The sequence below is a fragment of the Muntiacus reevesi genome, chromosome 9 (genome assembly GCF_963930625.1).
Source record: "Muntiacus reevesi chromosome 9, mMunRee1.1, whole genome shotgun sequence".
Classification (NCBI taxonomy): domain Eukaryota; kingdom Metazoa; phylum Chordata; class Mammalia; order Artiodactyla; family Cervidae; genus Muntiacus; species Muntiacus reevesi.
The window spans coordinates 86,813,469-86,835,667 of NC_089257.1; positions in this window are offsets into that span (position 1 = coordinate 86,813,469).

The window sequence follows — 22,199 nt, forward strand, 5'->3', positions numbered from 1 at the left end:
AAAACAGAGGTATTATAGTTTCTATGAATTTATTATTTAAAAAGGTCAACTTTTGATCAAGAATATTTTTGAATAAACTTCCCAAATGCCCACTCTCCAAGAACACCAGGGCGAAATCACTCTTGCATATTGTTACTGATTTAATGCTTCATAAATTCTTGAATAATGTTTGTTTTTTCATTTTATCATAAAAATAAGGCGTGCTCATTACAAAATAAATTTGAAGTGTAGAAAAACAGCAATTTAAATAAACAGATAATACTTGTTAACCATTTTAGTATTATTAGTTGCAAGTCTAAACACTTTTGCAATTTTTTATTATCAAAGTCTATTACATGCATACATGAAGCAATACTGATGACTGACAGAGGAATGAAGATAAATGTTCATTTTGATATTGCCACCAATTTAATAGATAAAGGTAGTCAATTTCTTTGGCACGTTTTTGTTATAATTTTAACACCTTAATTAGTTCAGTCTTTATATGAATTATTAATTCATATTATTTTTCAATTTTGTTTCAAATTTTGTTTGCTTTTTTTTTTTTTTTTTATCAACTTGTGTAAATCATTGCTGTATAATAACTTATTAGACCATGGTCCTATGTGAGAAGATATTTCTTAGTTGTTTGGTATCGTATTTTGTGTATTATATTATGTGACATTGGAATTTTCAGTAATTAAATCCATTTATATGTTTTCTGTGTTTGTGTCTATTTTTAAATTAAATGTTGTACTGCTTCATTAATAATGTTTAGAATTGCTTTAAGATTTTTTTCTTTCATTAAATTATATGTTATTTGCTATGAATTGTTACATACTATAGCTAAGGATTGGAGAGGGCAATGACACCCCATTCCAGTACTCTTGCCTGGAAAATTCCATGGATGGAGGAGCTGGTAGGCTGCAGCCCATGGGGTCGCTAAGAGTCAGAGACGACTGAGAGACTTCACTTTCACTTTTCACTTTCATGCATTGGAGAAGGAAATGACAACCCACTCCAGTGTCATTGCCTGGAGAATCTCAGGGACAGGGGAGCCTGGTGGGGTGCCGTCTACGGGGTCGCACAGAGCTGGACATGACTAAAGTGACTCAGCAGCAGCAGCATAGCTAAGGATATTATTGATACATTTCAATGAATTACAAATTGCAAGGGAAATACTAGCTGATTCATCCTTCCTTTTCTTACTAATTTCTTTAATATTAATTAGAAGGTGCTCTGAGCTATTCATTTTTGGAGACTATATAATAAAGATATTAGATTTTGATATTTAGATTAGGGAATCTTTTACTACAAGGGATTGGAATCCTCTCAAATTAGCTTTAAAAAAAAAAGTAGTCTTTTAAGTTTAAATAGGCCCCACTTGTTTATTTTTGTTTTTATTTCCATTATTCTGGATGTGGGTCACAGAGGATCTTGCTATGATTTAGGTTATACAGTGTTCTGCATATGTTTTCTGCTAATAGTTTTATAAGTTTCTGGTCTTACATTTAGGTCTTTAATCCATTTTGAGTTTATCTGTGTGTATGGTGTTAGGAAGTGCTCTAAATTTCATTCTTTTACTTGTAATTGTGCAGTTCTCCTAGCACCACTTGTTGAAGAGACTATCTTTCCCCCATTGTATATTCTTGACTCCTCCCATTGTAAAAGGTGCAAGGGTTAATCTCTGGACTTTCTATCTTGTTTTATTGGTCTATATTTCTGTTTTTGTGCCAGTATTAATTAAACTTAAAGCTTTAAAAGATAACCCTCAGAATGGGAGAAAATAATAGCAAATTAAACAACTGACAAAGGATTAATTTCCAAAATGTATAGGCAGTTCACACAACTCGATACCATAAAATCAAACAAACCAATCAACAAGTGGAAAAAGACCTAAACAAGCATTTCTCCAAATAAGACATACAGATGGTTAATAAATACATGAAAAGATGCTCAATATTGATCATTATTAGAGAAATGCACATCAAAACTACAATGAAATATCACCTCACACTGGTCAGAATGGCCATCATCAAAAAATCCACAAACAAGTATTGGAGAAGATATGAAGAAAAGTGAACACTTTTGCACTGCTGATAGGAATGTAAACTGATATAGCTGCTAAGGAAGACAGTAAGGCAATTCCTTAAAAAAAACAAAAAGCAACAAAAAACTAACAATAAAACTACTATATGACCAAGCAATACCACCACTTCTAGGCATATACGCTGAGGAACCAAAATTGAAAAAGACACACCTATACCCCAATATTCATTGCAGCACTATTTATGAAAGGACATGGAAACAATCTAGATTTCCATTGAGAGATGAATGGATAAAGAAGCTGTTGTACATATATGCAATGGAATACTACTTGGCCACAGAAAGGAACACATTTTGAATCCGTTCTAATGAGGTGGATGAACCTAGAGCCTATTATACCCAGTAAAGTACATCAGAAAGAGAAAAAAATAAATCTTGTGCATTAATGCATATATATGGAATCTAGAAAGATGATACTGATGAATCTATTTGCAGGGCAGCAATGGAGATGCAGACATAGAGAAAAGACTTATGGGCATTAGTCAGGAGTAGGAAGGACAGGGTGACAAATGGAGAGAGTAGTATGGAAGCATATACACTACCATATGTAAAATAGGTAGCCAATGGAAATTTGCCATGTGACTCAGAGAACTCAAATCAGGGCTCTGTAACAGCTTAGAGTGGTGGGAAAGGGTGACTGGTAGGAGGGAGGTTCAAGAAGGATGGGACATATCTACACCTATGTCTGATTCATGTTTATGTATAGCAGAAATCAAACCAATGTTGTAAAGCAATTATGCTTCAATTAAAAATAAATAAACACATAAGTAACAGTTTTAATGTAAGCATCTAACAGGTATTCTGATATTCCTACACATGGGGGGAAAAATAAAAGCTATGTCTCTGGAAATCTGGTCTAGAAAATTGAAAATCAGGAAATCATTCTCTCTGATTAGTCCTTCAGATGCAGAATGAGTCTTTCTTTTAAATCTTACATCTATAAAATGTTAATTGTTAGCATTTTAAATAAATTAGTTAACTTCTCTGACTCAAGTTTCCAAGTATGAAGTGGATACATCAAAACCTGACCCATATAGAGCAGGTACAATTTACGCATGTGAAGCACCTCGTTGTTACACCATCTGTCACAGAGGGCAGTTTTTGTGGCAGAAATCATCACTCTTACATGCACTGATTTATCTTTCAGGCTGTGTCAAATCACATTCCTAATTACTGTTGTTTTATAATCTTTATTAGTTTTTCCCTATTCACAATCTTCTTATTCTTGTATTGTAATACTTCCAGATGAATTTTGGAGAGATATTATAAGTTTTCTGACAACTAAAAGGGGGGTTTAATAGGATTTAAATATGCACATTTCTAGGACCATGCTTTATATAATTATTAAGCTACATATTCTAATTTTATCTTTAAGCAAAAGTTTATATTTTCCTTTGTACAACCTGCTCAAATTTTTGGACAAAGTTCTTCCTGGACAAATTGCATTTTCTTACAGTTTTGAATGAAATTATTTTTCTCCATAACTTTCAATTGATTATTTCTGTGACTGTTAAGAAAATGACAGGCAATATAGATTCTTAAATATATATATATATATATATATATATATGCATATATATATACATATATATAAATTTAACTCAGCAGCCATATTGAACATTCATTGGTGTAGAAACTCTGTTTTTAATTTCAAAATTTTACATATAAAATTTTATTACCTGCAAATCATAGATATGTCTTTTCCTTGTCAGTATTCACAGCTTTCATTTCAAATCGATAAACTTTTATGTTGATCATATATCTCTATGTAAAATAAATATTACAATAGTGGTAGTGGGCATTCTTAATTTTTTTAGTGGAAACATCTCCAGTGTTTTATCATTAAGTCTAGCTTTTTGTTGATTTAAGCAAGAATTTTTTATAATTGTATTTTTATACTGATTTTAATATGATTTGTCTTCCCATAAGAGATGAATGTTATTTGGGCCCTTATGTGAACTAGAGGAAATAGACACAAAATATGATCTTTCTATTTGCACTACTGATACAATATATTAACAGGTGTTCCATTATCAAGCAATGATTATATCACTGAGACGAAATCTTCTTTGACATGAAAGAGGAAGAGATGAAAAAGTACATTTCCAATCCGTTTCAGAGAGGCTTTTCTTCTGGTAAGCCATTAATAACAATGTATTAAAAAAGCAACTCAGCTCCAGTGGAAGCTGAGAAATTGAATGTTTATTGCAGGTTGCCATATGCCTAATCAAAAACAAACAGACAAACATAAAAGGAGTTGCTACTAGAAAAGGAAAATGAAAACCTATCAGGTCTGAACAATATCTCTATCATACATTGTGTTCATATTTAATGGCTACCTAATATTCCATCTAATGGATATGTTTGAATGTATTTTACTAGTTTAGGTGATTTCCAAATTTAATATCTTCAGTAATTTAAAAATAAAAATTTCCTTGTAAATATACATCTAATTTCTCTCTGATAATATTTTTGGCACATGTTCTCAGAACTAAATTGATAGAGTCAAAGCATTAAAATTTAAATTTTCTATGTAAGGTATAATTTAAAAAAATCATCCAAATATTCACTCCCCATGAGCCAAAGGAGTTCATGATCTGAGGCACAGTCATCTCCCAGTCTTGTTTTTGCTAACTGTGTAGAGCTTCTCCATCTTTGGCTGCAAAGAATATAATCAATCTGATTTTGGTGTTGACCATCTGGTGATGTCCATGTGCAGAGTCTTCTCTTGTGTTGTTGGAAGAGGGTGTTGCTATGACCAGTGTGTTCTCTTAGAAACACTCTATTAGCTTTTGCCCTGCTTCATTTTTCACTCCAAAGCCAAATTTGCCAGTCTCTGGCAGAGAAAAGATATGCAATTTATAATTAGGTGAATGAATAAATCTATAAAATAATAGAGAGCTAAAGAGCTAGACTATGTAGTACATTTTGATAATAGCTTTACAATACCAACTTGTTTTCTCAATAAAAAACAGGTTTTACTTTAGTTGAGGATTTTTTGAAAGTCACTTTATCAAACCTCTTCCAATTTTTATAGATTCCTCTTAAGAATATATACTACTATCCTAGAAATTCATGCTTTTTTTTACAAACATTTTTCATTATATAAACATTGTTTTTGTGTTTGTTCCCTGCCTAATTCAATAGCGGCCATTGGGGATACAACAATGAAAAAGATAGATATGTTTGCTACATAAGAGTGAAAGTGAAAGTAGGTCAGTCCTGTATGACTCTTTGCGACCCCAGGGACTATGTCCATGAAATTGTCCAAGTCGGAATACTGGAGTGGGTAGCCTTTCCTTTCTCCATGGGATCTTCTCAACCCCAGGATCGATCACAGGTCTTCCACACTGTGGGCGGATTATTTACCTGCTGAGCCACAAGAGAAGCCCAAGAATATGGGACTGGGTAGCCTATTACTTCTCCAGCAGATCTTCCCAACCTAGGAATCAAACTGGGGTCTCCAGCATTGCAGGCAGATTCTTTACCAACTGAGTTATGAAGGATACAATCTAAAACAAGACCAGGAGACAACTGTGGCTCATATCATGAACTACTTATTGCAAAATTCAGACTTAAACTGAAGAGAATACGGAAAACCATTAGATCATTAAGGTATGACCTAAATAAAATCCCTTGCAATTATACAGTGGAAGTAAAAAATAGATTCAAGGGATTAGATGTGATAGACAGAGTGCCTGAAGAACTACGGATGGAGGTCCCTAACATTGTACAGGAGGCTCTGATCAAAACCATCCCCAAGAAAAAGAAATACAAAAAGGCAAAATGGTTGTCTGAGGAGCCTTTACAAATAGCTGAGAAAAGAAGAGAAGTGAAAGGTAAATGCTTATTTAGCATAAAGATCTAAAACACGTTGCTGTCAAATGAATGTATCCCCCAAATTTCATATGTTGAAATCCTAATGCTCAATGTTATGATATTAGAAATTGAGGCTTTAGGAGATTCTCAGCTTAATAAGCTGGCACTCTCATAAATGAGATTAGTGCCCTTATAAAAGTGATTTCAGAGAGACCCTTTCCCCATATAATGATATGAGGGGAAATCTGTCACCAGAGTAGGGATTACACCTGACCCTGCTGTTACCCTGATCTCAGACTTGGAACCTCCAGAACTTATGTAATTTAAGCTCATTTATTTGTAGGTCATCCAGTCTGTGGTATTCTGTTACAGCAGCCCAAATATTAAAATGCATACCATGTTCTAAACTGAACTATAAATCATTTCCATCAGCACACTTCCCCTTGCCAGAATCCTAGCTTTGTAAGTTAGTTCTTTCTATTTCCCCTTTTGACATAAAATAAATCAACAAATCTGTCAAATTTACTGTGTAGTTTGCAAATTTGCTTTGTCTTCCTGTACTCACTCTCACTAGTTCATGTCAAACTCTTTTTATTTTTCACTTGAAATACCACGTGGACTCATACTGGCCAACATAAATTCATATTTGTCTTTCTCTAATATATTAGACTATCACTAGAGAGATTGCTCTAAAATAAATGTCATTCATCAATTCATCAGTTTCCCATTCCTTTCAGAGCAAAATACAAACATTGTCATAACTTGGTAACTCTATTGTGTCCTTACCTTCATTTCCTCTTCTATTTTGAATCCCAGCTATATACTATATATATACTATATATATATATACTACATACTTGCAAGTCTCCGTCCCATACTCTATGTGCCTCTGCATGCCTTGCTTCTCTGGAACAACTACATTCTCCAAACCTAGACCTTTATCTATTAATCTCTGATCTTTTCTCATGATATTATTTTCAGTAATAACAACAGAAGTAGCAACAAAAATAGTGGCAATGTGAGTAAACATGAGAACATATTCATTTTAAATATTTTATTTATACTAGGAAACATTTTAAAAATATTTTCTTATTGAAGGTTCAGTTCCTCAGGGAAATTTTCTTTGTTAATTTTCTACCAGCTCCTGGGTACTCTTCCAACATGTTTTCACATGCCATTCATCATTCATTAGTTCCCCACTCATTTCAAAGCAAAATACAAACATATTCTCATAATTCACAAACTCTATTATGTCCTTACTTGTTTCAATTTTTTCTCTTCTGTTTTGAATCATAGCTATACTGAAATACTTGCAATTCAAAGGCTGTTAAATAGCTAACTGGTAGCTACAATTGTGTTAGGTACCCCTGGAGGAGGAAATGGCAACCCACTCCAGTATTCTTGACTGGGAAATCCCATGAACAGAGGAGTCTGATGGGCTACAGTCCATGAGGTCCCAAAGAGTCATACATGACTGAGCATCTTAACACCATCATTGTGTCAAATACAGTTCCCCTGCAATTCTGATAAAGCAGGCATGTGTCATTGGCTCTAGACAACTCCCTTTGTCACCCTTCCTTGATCTGAACTCAATTCTGATCTTCATCACCAAAACTTTGGCTTTAAAGGTTGATATATCAAGAGAGAAGCTGGATTTATTAATATTATAAACAGCAAGACCCAGAATGGCTGGGTAAAAAAGAATGACTCTTAACCATGCTTACACCTGTTTAAGGTGTTAACTTACAAATTTCAATGTTCTTCCTTCTTGCTTAGTGTTTTATTTGACTTGATAAGCCATGTTTTCAGTTTTATTTAGTCTGAAAGTCTTTCCATTTCATCTTCTGGGATAGAATCTCAGTTAGTATATTGAAAACTATCACTTCATAAACATAATTTCCCAAATAATAATTCTCAGCTAATGGTGTGGGCTTTTGTCTCAAAAGAAGAAGAGAAGAAGAAAATTGCTTCTGAGCAGAATAATGTCAAGGTTATTATTTTCAAGTCAGGTCAAAATCAAAGTAAATGGATAAATTCACATTCTTTAGTTAGTCTAACACGTGTATTCTTTTTTTTTTTCCCCCTTCCTTTTAAGTTTATTTATTCTTAATTAGAGGACAACTGCCTTACAGTACTGTTTTGGTTTCTGCCATACATCAACATAAACCAGTCATAGGTATACATACATCCCCTCTTGCTTGAACCTATCTCCCACATCCTAACCCATCCTCTAGGCTGTCACATAGCACTGGTTTGAGCCCAGCTATCTATTTTGCAAATGGTAATATATGAATTTCCATGCTACTCTCTCAATTCATTCCACCCTTTCCTTCCCCTACTGTGTCCACATGTCTGTTGTCTATGTCTGCATCCCCATTGCTGTCTTGAAAATAAGTTCATTAGTAACATCTTTCTAGATTCCATATATATGCATTAATATACAAAATTTGTTTTTTCTCTTTCTGACTTACTTCACTCTGTAAAATAGGTTCTAGGTTCATCTACTTCTTTAGAACTGACTCAAATGTGTTTTTAAATGTAAGACCAGAAACTATAAAACTCTTAGAGGAAAACAGGCAGAACATTCCTTAACATAAATCACAGCAAGATCCTCTATGATCCATCTTCTAGAGTAACAGAAATAAAAACAAAAATAAACAAGTGGGACCTAATTACACTTAAAAGCTTTGGCACAACAAAGGAAATGATAAACAAGGTGAAAAGATAATCCTCAGAATGACAGAAAATAATGAGAAATGAAAAACTGACAAATGATTAATCTCCAAAATATACAAGCAGCTCATGTAGCTCAATACCAGAAAAACAAACAGCCCATATATTTTTTAGAGGAAATTTAATACACTTAAAACTCATGTGTTTACCCTTGATTAATCTGAGCATTTATCTTCAAGTTTTACTGGTGGAGAGAATAAAAAGATTTCCTATTTGAAGTGAATGGAGCCCCTGGCTTTTATCAGAGTAACCAACCTTCGGCTGAAGAAGCCTCCATTAACAAATCAGTCTGAGGCACCAGAATTTGGAAGATCCAGAAAGGAAAAGGGAATTTGGGATCTTTTGAGAGTTTAAGGACGGCAAGTAGGAGTAAATGTTCTTATTAAAGAAGATCTAAAGACCTTTTAAAGAAGCCCATACGTGTAACTCTATGGCTGATTCATATCAATGTATGACAAAACCCACTGAAAAAAAAAAAAAATCCAAATTTTGAAGATAAAAAGAAATTATATGTGATACTTGCATAGAACACACGTAGTTTCCCTAAACTAGTGTGCACGTATACACATACAGAGGAGGAAGAACACCTCTCTCATCTCTCACTATGTCTTGTTTTGGTATGTTTCCATAGCCCTTTCATGTCAGAAACATTCAATCTTCTATTGGATTTGAATGTATCTTTGGTCTGACATAATAAGTCTCAGGAAGAATCACTCTGATTTCTAAAAACTTTAGAACTGGAAAAGTAGAGTAACAACCTTCTTACCTATCTAAAAAAAACTATATAGAGAGATGGCCCCTGAGCATTAGAAACCAGGAGAACAATTTTCCTGATTTTTCTTCATTAAGCAATATGTAATATATTCATAAGATTAAAAATGATGCAATTAAAAAGACCTGCTATATTAAGCTCATGTTAGATACCCTGTCTCTTTTTTGCATGCTCCTTACTGCCATCCTTCTTTCTAACTTTTCTTTATTCAAATAATAACCTGAGTAATCTTAGTCTGAAATACAAAATCCTTAACAGAATTTCCTGACTTCTCTAATGAATACTGTTCATTTTACAATGATGTTTTTGTTTGTTCGTTTATTTTAGATTCTTCTCCCACATAGCCCACTGCAGAGTATTGAATAGAATTCCCAGTGCTATAGAGCAGACTTTTATTAGTTATGTGTTTTATATACAGTTGGAGAAGGAATTAGCAACCCACTCTGGTACTCTTGCCTGGAAAATCTCAAGGACGGAGGAGTCTGGAAGGCTACAGTCCCGTGGGTTGCAGAGTTGGACACGACTGAGCGACTTCACTTCCACTTTCACTTATATACAGTAGCGTGCGTGTGTTCGTCCCAGCCTCCCAGTTTACCCCTCCGCCATACTTATCTTCCAGTAACCATAAGTTTGTTTTCTGCATCCAGAATTCTCCTTCTGTTTTATAAATTAATTAATATGTGCCTGTTTTCAGATTTCACATCTAACTGACATCATATGGTAATTGTCTTTCTTGTCTGAATGTCACTCAGTATGAAAATCTCTAAAGTCCCTCCCTGCTGTGACATATGGTGTTATTTTGCTCTTTTTTATGGTGACCTCCCTCAAAATGCCCCATGCATGCACTGCTGCACTCACTGCCCCTAAACCTGCAGCAAGCCACCGCTGACCCACGCCTCTGCTGGAGACTCCTGGACACTCACGGGCAAGTCTGGGTCACTCTCTTTTGGGGGTCACTGTTCCTTTCTCTTTGGTCCTGGTGTACACACGGTTTCGTTTGTGCGCTCCAAGAGTCTGTTTCCCCAGTCCTGTGTTAGTGGCTCCATGGTGGGGCTAATGGTGACCTCCTCCAAGAGGGCTTATGCCATACCCAGGGCTACTGAACCCAGAGCCCTTGACCTGGCAGCAGCCCACTACTGACCCATCTCTACACAGGAGACACTCAAACACAGTTCTTGCTCAGTCTCTGTGGGGTCTTTGGATCCTGGTGCACACAAGGTTTGTTTGAGCCCTCCAAGCGTCTCTGGCATGGATGGGGTTTCATTCTAAATGCAAGTCCATCATTTCTACCATCTTGCTGGGGCTTCTCCTTTGCCTTTGGACATGGGGTATCTTTTTTAGTGAGATCCAACATTCTCCTGTTGACAGTTGCTCAGCAGTGATTTGTAATTTTGGAGTTCTTGCTCAGTAGTATCCCATCTCTTTGTGGGCTCTTTGTAGCCCACCAGCTCTTCTGTCCATGGATTTCTCCAGGCAAGAATACTGGAATGAGTTGCTGTTTCCTCCTCCAGGGGATCTTCCTGACCTATGAATTGAACTCATATTCTTGTGAATCTTCACTGCATGCAGATTCTTCAGCACTGAGCCACCAAGCTTTCCAGGTGGCTCAGTGATGAAGAATCTTCCTGCTCAAAAGCTTACCACCTGGTGCAGAATCTTCCTGCCAATGCAGGAGACATAGAAGACATGGATTCACTCCCTGGGTCAGGAAGATGCCCTGGAGGAGGAAATGACAACCCACCTCAATATTTTTACTGAGAAAATCCTATGGATAGAGGAGCCTGGTGAGCTACAGTCCAGTGGGGCACAAAGAGACAGGACACTACTGAGCACACACACATGCACATTGAATTATAACTAAGACAGGAAGATGTTTTTAATCTCTGTATTCCCAATATTTAGAGTGATACCTAGCACAGATTTAAAATACATAACTACTCATTAATTAATATTTCACATACTTGAAAATAGCTACCAACTATTTTCTGGTTTTACATTTTCCCTTAGGCAAGTAACCTTCTATTCTTCCTAATATTTTTGCATAAGAATTTCATCATTGGAGGTCAAGACTGGTGGAAGAGTCGAAAGACATGGGCATGGAGCTCATTTCTGCCCACAAATACAACAAGGATATATCTACTAATTGAACAATTCTCACAGAGGACCAGCTGAACACTAGCAGAGGACCTTGGACGCCTAAGATGAAAAAAAAAAAAAAATCCCAGTGTAACCAAGTAGGATGAAAGAAGGAAGAGGAAGAAAAAAGAGGATCAAAATGGCACCCCTGCAGAGGGAGGGTAGCAGAAGGTGAGGAGAGCTTCCTGCATCAGAAGAAGCCCTTAACCCCAACTGGATCAGTTGGGACAAAAGGGGAGTTTTGAGGGTTACCAGAAGAGAGTACAAAAACTTAGACTGGGAGGCAGGAGAGAGTTATACCTACACAGATGGTCTGCACTGCAGTCCTGCACACCCCAGCCTTTAAGATAGGTGTCTACCTGTGCACATAAGGATTGGGTGTTAGAATGTGTGGTTTAGAGATTAAACCCAGGAAAGGAATTGCTGTCGACTGGAAGAATACAGTCTGAGTTGATAGAACTGAGGAAATCTACAACCAGGAATGCTCCTGGAGAAAATCCAGACAATCATAGAAGCAAAATTCCATTACTGAGTGACACATAAGGAAGATAACTGTCATTGCATCCTGTCTCTCCACACATTGGCCCGTGACTTCTCAGGCATTAAGAAGTGCCCACACCAGAGCTGACTCTTGCATGTCCATGACCACTGGCTCCTCAGGTGTCTGTCACCACCAGGGCTCCTAAGACATGAGTTGTTATGCTGTTTCCAAGTACTATCCCAAACAAGGCAGACTCCTGTGTTGGCCTCAGGAGCAGACCTTTGTGAGTGGCCCACATGCAGAGGTGGGGCTAAAACCACAATGGTGTCCCAGGAGACACGGAACTAAGCGCAAACCATGAACTGACACCCCTATGGCCAGCCTTGTAATCTCAGCACCTATGGGATGTTTGAATATACAACAATTGCTTTCACAGCCAAGACAGGCTTAACTTTAACAGCTTTAGACTTTGTTACACATATACGTGGGAGTTGGGCCAGGCTAAAATCAGACCTGCCCCCATAGCACCCACAACAGGTCCATATATGTCACTTGCAATCCTGGGACTTGATTTCAGTGGATCTACACTGGTGTCTTGGTGAAAAAGACATCCAAGAGATGTTGTTTAACCACTCAGTCATGTCTGACTCTTTGGGACCCCATGGACTGCAGCACACCAGTCTTCCCTGTCCTTTACTGTCTCCTGGAGTTTGTTCAGACTCATGGTCATTGAGTAAATGATGCTATCCATCTCGTCCTCTGTGGCCTGCTTCTCTTTCTGCCATTAATCTTTCCCAACATCAGAGTCTTTTTTAATGAGTCAGCTGCTCACATCAGGTAGCCAAATTATTTAAGTTTCAGCTTCAATGTCAGTCCTTCCAATGAATATTCAATCCTTTAGGATTGTCTGGTTTGGTCTCCTTGCAGTCCAAGGGACTCTTAAGAGTCTTCTTCAGCATCACAATAGGAGAACATAAATTCTTCAGCACTCAGCCTTCTATATGTCCCAACTCTCACACCCATACATGACTACTGGAAAACAAACAAACAAACAAACAAAAAAACAATGTAGTTTTGCCTATGTAGATCTTGTCAGCAAAGTGATGTCTCTGCTCTTTAATATACTGTTTAGGTTTGACATAGCTTTTCTTCTGAGGAGCAAGTGTATTTTAATTTCATGGCTGCAATCACCATCCACAGTGATTTTGGAAAATAATCAAAGAAAATAAAGTCTTAAAGAAAATTTTTAAAAAGTCTTAAAGAAAATAAAGTCTGTCACTGTTTTAATTTTTCCCCATCTATCTGCTATGAAGTGATAGGATCTGGGAGATAACAGTGCCAACTGCTGGCATACCCACAGTTAAGGTGAAGTTGAGAGCAGTGCCAACAACAGTATAATTTGTGAGCCCTTATAATGGGTTAAAGGTGACACAACAGGACACACCCACAGGGGAACAACTCCAGAGAAGGAATACTCAGTGGTTTCCTTCCCAGTGACTATCCTCCAATCCCACCTAGCTTGGACCACAGAACAGAAACACAGTTTAAAAAAGATATGGGGTCCTCTACTCCAACAACAAGGGAGCAGACCCCACTGCTGACAGGGCAGTGACAACCACAACACAAAGAGGAGGCCCCATTCAATATCCAGGGCAGGCTCTGGACATTACAATACCAGCCACACCTCCTAGAAAAGGAAACATGGCCAGCATATAATAAGGAAAGTGATGGCAGACATGTATACTAAAAAAAAAAAAAAAACACTCACATTAAAAAATACTAAACTGACACAAGCTACACAGGTATACACCCACATAAAATAGCCCGTCATCACAGTCTAAGGGTCTGGCCCTGAACAGAAGAAACCCCAGAGCATCTACTCTTGAAGGCTAGCAGGGATTCAGAGCAAGAGCTCCACAGGGCTGGGAAACAGAGACTCCACTCTTCAAGTGTGCACACATGGTTTCATGCACACTGGGATACAACTCAAAGCAATATGTACATAGAAACCTGGGGCCACACCAACCTAGGCTTTGCTGAGTGTCTTCTGGGGAGGCAGAGGTTGACTCTCACTCACTGTGAGGGCAAGGGCACTAGTAATAGAAACCCCAGGGAAGTTAGTAGAAATAAAGACACCATAAGAATCAGGGCAGGTGTAAATGAAATAGAGATGAAGGAAGTAATAGCAAAGATCAATGAGACTAAACGCAAGTTCATTGAGAAGATTTAAAAAAAAAAAAAAAACAGCTACAACTTTAGCCCGACTCATCAAGAAAAATAAATGCTAATGACTCAAATCAATAAAATGAGAAATGACAGAAAGAGAAGTTACATCACCACAGAAATACAAAGGACCACAAGTGTCTACTATAAGCAAATATATGCTAATGGACAGCCTTGAAGAAATGGAGAGATTCTTAGAAAGTTACAGTCTTTCAAGACAACAAGGAAGAAATAGAAAATAGGATCAGACAAATCACAAGTACTGAAACTGAAACTGTGATTAAAAACTTCCAGTAACTAACATCCAGGACCAGATGGCTTCATGGGTGAATTCTATCAAACATTTAGAGAAGAATTAATGCCTATCTTCTTCAAACTATTTCAAAAATTGCAGAAGAAAGAACACTCCCAAACTTATTCAACAAGGCTACCATCCCTTGAACTCAAAACCAGAAAAAGATATCACATACACAGAAAAAAATTACAGGCCAATATCACTGATGAACATGGACCCAAAAAATTCCAAAAAAGTACTAGGAAACCAAATCCAGTAGCACATTAAAATGATCATACACTGGGGCCAATTCAGATGCATCCCTGGGATGGAATGATTCTTCAACATACATAAATCAATGAATGTGCAGCACTATATTAATAAGCTGAAGAATAAAAAACAATCATCTCAATAGATTTAGGAAAATCTTTTGAGAAATTCCAAACCCACTAGGGATTAAAAACTCTCCAGAAAATGGACATAGAGGGAGCCTACCTCAACAAAATAAAATTCATATATGACAAACTCATGGAAAATATCATTCTCAGTTGTGAAAAACTGAAAGCATTTCCTTTAAGATCAGGAACAAGGCATGGATATACACTGTCTCCACTTGTATTTAACATAGTTTTGGTGTTCCTAGCCATAGCAATCAGAAAATAAAAATAAATTTAAAAAATCCAAATTAGAAAAGAAGCAAAACTGTCATTGTTTGCAGATGACATGGTACTATATAGAGAAAATCCTAAACATGTTCCAAGAAAGGTACTAGATATCATCAATGGATTTGGTAAAAGTTCAGAATATAAAATTTATACACAAAAAACCCTTGTATTTCTATACACTAACTACAAAAGATAAGAAAGATAAATTAAGAAAATGATTCATTTACTTACAAATCAAGAAGAGCAAAATATCTAGGAATAAGCCTATCTAACGAGGCAAAATACTTATACTTAGAAAAACATAGACACTAATGAAATAAATCAAAGACAACACAAACAGATGGAGAGACAGACCATGTTCTTGGATCAGAAGAATCAATATTGTCAAAATGATTCCATTACCCAAAGTAATCCCTAGATTCAATATAATCCCTATCAAATTACCAACAGCATTTTTCAGAGCATTAGAACAACAAAAACTGCAACTTATATGGAAACAAAAAAGATATGGTCAAGGCAATCTTGAGGAAAAACAAAAGCAAAAAAAGCAGAGCTGGACAAATAAAGTCCTTGACTTCAGACTATACTCAGATCTCTAATAATCAAAGTAGTATAATACTGGCATAAAAATAGAAATATAGATCAACAGAATAGGATAGAAATTTCAGAAATAAACCTATGCACATATGGTCACCTAGTCTATGGCAAGGAGGCAAGAACATACAACAGGAAAATGACAGTCTCTTCAATAAGTGGTGCTGAGAAAATGGATAGTTACATGTAAAGGAATACAATTAGAATATTGTTCAACACCATTCACAAAAATACGTTCAAAATGGATTAAAGACCTAAATGCAAGACCAGATACCATAAAACTCATAGAGGAAAACATAGGCAGAACACTCTTGGACATGAATCATGAGATTTGTTTTTATTCCCTCTGAGATTGAAAATAACAAAAATAAACAAGTGAGATCCAACTAAACTCAACTTTTGTACAGTAAACAAAACCATCAACAAAGGGAAAAAAATGAAAACCCAGAGATTATGAGAGAAAATATTTGAAAAGGAAGCAACTGAGTGATTAATCTGCAAATTATAAAAACAGCAGATGAAGCTCAGTTAAAAAAAAAAAAAAAAAAAAAAAACAGAAAGTGGGCAGAACACCTTAATGGAAACTTCTGCAAAGAAGACATACAGATGGCCAAGAGACACATGAAAAGATGCTCAATATCACTAAGTATTAGAGAAAGGCAAATCAAAACTGCAATGAGATATCACCTTCAGTTCAGTTCAGTTCAGTCACTCAGTCATGCCCGACTCTTTGTGACCCCATGAATCGCAGCACGCCAGGCCTCCCTGTCCATCACCAATTCCAAGTTTACTCAAACTCATGCCCATCGAGTCAATGATGCCATCCAGCCAACCTTACACCAGTTGAAATGACTATCATTAAAGAATCTACAAACAATACATTTTGGAGAGGGTATGGAGATAAGGGAATCCTCCTACACTGTTGGTGGGAATGTAAATTGGCAGAGCCACTATGGGGAACAGTATTGTGATTTCTTCAAAAACTAAAAATAGAACTGTCATATGATCCAGTAATCCCAATTCTGAGGATATATTTAGAGAAAGCAATAATTCAGAACTGTTCAGTGCAACACTATTTTCGATGGCCAGAACATGGAAGCAACCAAAATGTCTGTGGATAGAGTATGGATAAGGAAGATGTGATACATATATAGAATGGAATATTACTCAGCCATAAAAAAGAATGAATTCCATTTTGAATGACATGGATGGATCTAGAAACTGCCATATTGAGTGAAGTAAGTCAGACAGAGATAGACACATATATGATATCACTTATATGTACAATCTAAAGACATGGTACAAATGAACCTATTTACAAAACAGTCACTGGATCACAGATGTATATAAAAAGCTTGTGATTCCCAGAAGGGAAAGGTAGGGAGTGATAACTTGGGAGATTGGGATTGACATATACACAGTACTATGTATGGAAGAGATAACTAATACAATAACTATAATACTGCATATAGCACAGGGAACTCTACTCAATATTCTGTAATGACCTATATGGGAATAGAATCTAAAAAAGTGTGGATATATGTGTATGCATAACTGACTCACTTTGCTGTACAATGAAACCAACAAAACACTGCAAATCAGCTATACTCCACAAAGTTACAAATAAACAGTAAACATTAGAGAATGAACTTTGATTAACAGGAGTTGGGGGGAGGGTGGTGGGAGATTGTGACTGGCATGCACACGCTGGTACATTGTAAGTGGGTAACCAACAGGGAGAGGGAGCTCCACTCAACATTGTGTAGCAAAGAAAATGGGGGAAGAAATTGAATGAATAGATACATGTATATATAATAAATAAATAATATGATCACATAAAAAAAGAATGATTTCATTTTTTAATCAACAAGTTTATCAAGTTGTCTACGTCTCTACCCACCTACTTGTTTGTCCCCACCTACTAAAAAGAAAAGTATATTCTTCCTCTGATCTGAGGATGATACCACTGCTTATGCTCTGAGTCCCGTTCCCTCTCACACACAGAAATTTTACTCAAGCATTTGTTCCACCATGCTTTCTACAGTGTCAATTTCTCCCTCGTTCCCTTCTGTGTCATTCCCAGTGATATATCAACATGCTTTAGTGTTAATGTTATCCCTTAAAAACACTTTCCCTTGACTATGTTTTCCCTCCAATTATTTTCCATTACTCTGCTCCACTTCTTAGCACAGTCCTTAAAGGCATTGTCCGTTGTCACTATTTTCATTTTCTCAACTCTGTTTTTTTCTTTTTTTTATTTTATGCAAAAAAAAAAAAAAATGACCATTATCCTCACCAGTTAAATAAAAATACTACAAAGGTTACTAGTGACTACTTTTTGCTTTCTTAGCATTTAATGTGGTGGGACACATCTTTCTAGAAAAATGCCCTCTAGACTTCTGTGATGCTGCATTTTCAAACCATTCTTTCTAAATCTGTCTACATTGCTGGCTTTTCCTCTGCTGTCAGACATCTAAAACTGAGATTACTTATATTAGAACCTCTGTTTTTCTTTATCAATACCTCTCCTTAGGTGGCCTCTTTTAGGTGGTAACATCATCTTAAATACTACCTACATGCTGATGAATTCCAAGATTTCGTCCCATCCCTTATTCCTCTGTGATTTAACTAGTTGTATACCATTTGATTATTCAACATTTTCTCTTGGATGTACCATTTTCTAAATTAAGGATACAAAGGATTTCTGATATGATCTCCTATAAATCTGTTTCTCCTGATATCATCTTCTATAAATCTGTTTCTCCTAAGGTTTCTCTCACCACAAGTTTTCTCTGCCTCAGTAATTGATACATTTCACCCAGTTGCTACATCAAAAACCTAGAATTGTTCTTGATTCATTCATCTCTTCATTAGCCCACATCCAATCCATCTATAGTTTCTGTTAACTCTTCTCTCCAATATCGCTCCCAAACTTGCTATCACCTTTATTACTACAACCCCAACCTAAAAGCTATTATCTCTTAACTGAAATATTTAAATAGCTTAGAAGTAGATTTTCTGATTCGATGCATAAATAATTTTATTTATTTAAATTAATAAATTCCTTTGCTTAAATAATTCTAATGGCTTTCTTTCACAAATAAAATCCAAATCCTTTCCCATTCTCTAAGAGGCCCTAAATAGTATGGTAGTCTTACTCTGACTTTTTAACAGATCCTCCACCCAGGTCTCCCTTATTTCCTACTCTCCAGAAAGACCAGCTTTTCTTACTCCCCCTCTATGTGACAAGACCATTATTGACTCACAGCCTTTGTTCTTGCTTTCTCTTTCCACGGAATGTTTTTACCTTAAAACGTGGCACAATTCCCTCTCTGTTGTTCAGGTGAAATATCACTCCAAGTAGTTCTCATAACTGTTCACTCTCATGTGTACCATTTCCCCCCACAACAGTATCTGTTTCTATGGTCTAATCCTCTTTCTTGTGTACATTCCCTAAAATTATACTGTTTACTTTTGCATGTTTATTGTATATCTGTACCGACTACACTGTATGAAAGCAGAAAATTTACTTTGCTTACTGCTATAAATCTACTTTGTAGATTTTCATTTAGTATATGAATATACAATGTATCAGTTCAGTTCAGTTCAGTCACTCAGTCATGTCTGACTCTTTGCGACCAAATGGACTGCAGCACGCCAGGCCTTCCGGTCCATCACCAACTCCCGGGGATTGTTCAACCTCATGTCCATCGAGTCAGTGATGCGATCTTATCCTCTGTTGTCCCCTTCTACTCCCAACTTCAATCTTTTCCAGAAGCAGGGTCTTTTCAAATGAGTCAGTTCTTTCCATCAGGTGGCCAAAGATTTGGAGTTTCAGCTTCAACATCAGTCCTTCCAATCAATATTCAGGACTGACTTCCTTTAGGATGGACTGGTTGGATTTCCTTGCAGTCCAAGGGCCTCTCAAAAATCTTCTCCAACACCACAGTTCAAAAGCGTCAATTCTTTGGCACTCAGCTTTCTTTATAGTCCAACTCTCATGTCCATACATGATTACTGGAAAAACCATAGCCTTAAATAGATGGACCTTTGTTGGCAAAGTAATGTCTCTGCTTTTTAATATGCTGTCTAGTTTGGTCATAACTTTTCTTCCAAGGAGCAAGAGTCTTTTAATTTCATGGCTGCAATCACCATCTGCAGTGATTTTGGACCCCCCACCCCCACCCCTCAAAAAATAGTCTGCCACTTTTTCCGCCGCTTCTCCATCTATTTGCCATGAAGTGATGGAACTGGATGCCATGATCTTAGTTTGTTGAATGCTGAGTTTTAAGCCAGCTTTTTCACTCTCCTCTTTCACTTTCATCAAGATGCTCTTCAGTTCCTCTTCACTTTCTGCCATAAGGGTGGTGTCATCTGCATATCAGAGGTTATTTATATATCTGTCTGTGATCTTGATTCCAGCTTGTGCTTCATTCAGCTCAGAATTTCACATAATGTACTGTGCATATAAGTTAAATAAGTAGGGTGACAATATATAGCCTTGATGTACTCCTTTCCTGATTTGGAACCAGTCTGTTGTTCCATGTCCAATTTTAACTGTTGCTTTTTGACCTGCATACAGATTTCTCAGGAGGCAGGTAAGGTGGTCTGATATTCCCATCTCTCTTGAAGAATTTTCCACAGTTTGCTGTGGTCCACACAGTCAAAGGCTTTGGATAAGTCAATAAAACAGAAGTAGATAGTAGATGTTTTTCTGGAACTCTCTTGCTTTTCTGATGATCCAACAGATGTTGGCAATTTGATGTCTGGTTCCATTGCCTTTATTAAACTCAGCTTGAATATCTGGAAGTTCATCGTTCACTTACTTTTTGAAATCTGACTTGGAGAACTTTGAGCATTACTTTGTTAGCATGTGAGATGAGTGCAATTGTGCTGTAGTTTGAGCATTTTTTGGCATTGTCTTTCTTTGGGATTGGAATGAAAACTGACCGTTGCCAGTTCTGTGGCCACTGTTGAGTTTTCCAAATTTGCTGGCGTATTGAGTGCAGCACTTTCACAGTATCATTTTTTAGGATTTGAAATAGCTCAACTGGAATTCCTTTATGTCCACTAGCTTTGTTTTTATTGATGCTTCCTAAGGCCAGCTTGACTTCGCATTCCAGGATGTCTGGCCCTAGGTGAGTGATGACACCATCGTGATTATCTGGGTCATGAAGATCTTTTTTGTGTGGTTCTTCTGTGTATTCTTGCCACCTCTTCTTAATATCTTCTGCTTCTGTGTCACTATAAATCCAAAGAAAAATCTAAAATCACCAAGAAACTTAAGAACATATGTCCAGATTTTCTACTTATTCCCATTCTCCAAGAAGTTGTAATATATCATCCAAAGCATTTTGTTGCTGCTGCTGGCGCTAAGTCGCTTCACTCGTGTCCGACTCTCTGCAACCCCACAGACGGCATCCCACCAGGCTCCTCTGTCCCTGGGATTCTCCAGGCAAGAACACTGGAATGGGTTGCCATTTCCTTCTCCGAATCCACTTTGTTGACATAGTCGTTACTGTGCTCCAAGCTGCCATCCTTTACGATCTGCGTAAATTAGTCGTGTCTGATGCGTGCTTCTTTCATGGCTCCTCCTCTCTGCTACACCTTCCTCCTGAGCTGTTACTCTCCCAAAGCTCAGTCATAAACGACAGAAAATCTGGAACAACTCAGCAGCCATTGCTGCTTCAACTTCCTGGGCAGTGAAAATGAAAGCAGTTTGCTTTCTTTAGACTCAGTGGACTAGTATGCTGATATTAACTTAGCAGTAAACTTAACTGCTCGAATTCTCTTGCTCTTTGCTTGAAGAGAATACAATTTTTCCTCTGATATGTAGTGTCTCTCCTTTAGAAAACTGAAAGTGCATTTATTTTTCTCCTTACTGTAACAAAGTTACCAGAATGAAACACATGCATGCATACTTACAAGCAGACATAAGCACACACACACACACACACACACACGTGTAAACTTAAGTTTCTATGTTCTTGCTTCCAGTCTACTTTTAACACAATAAGTCAAAGCAACCCTTATTCGTCACTATGCCACCTCTTTGCCACTAAAGGTAGGGATGCCTCACTTTACTGATGCCTGCTCAATCCCAGAAGTGAAATGTGAACTTGGAAGACTTGGTGGCGGCAGGGGGGCAAGAAACTGACAGAACTGCTAAGCAGTTTTAAAAACTCAGATGAATCTTTTTACTTCTCTCCTCATCTGCTATTCGTCAGTTCTGGTTATTATTTATCTGTGAGATTCATGTGTATATTTTTATTTATTAAATACACAAAGGACTCTTTAAAATTTCTTAGAATAATTGATAGATGTTTGTATGAAAATTAAACAATAGAAAATGTGAAATGCAGTAGATGCAACTTTCTTAATTTCATACTACAAATATATAACACTATAAACATACAG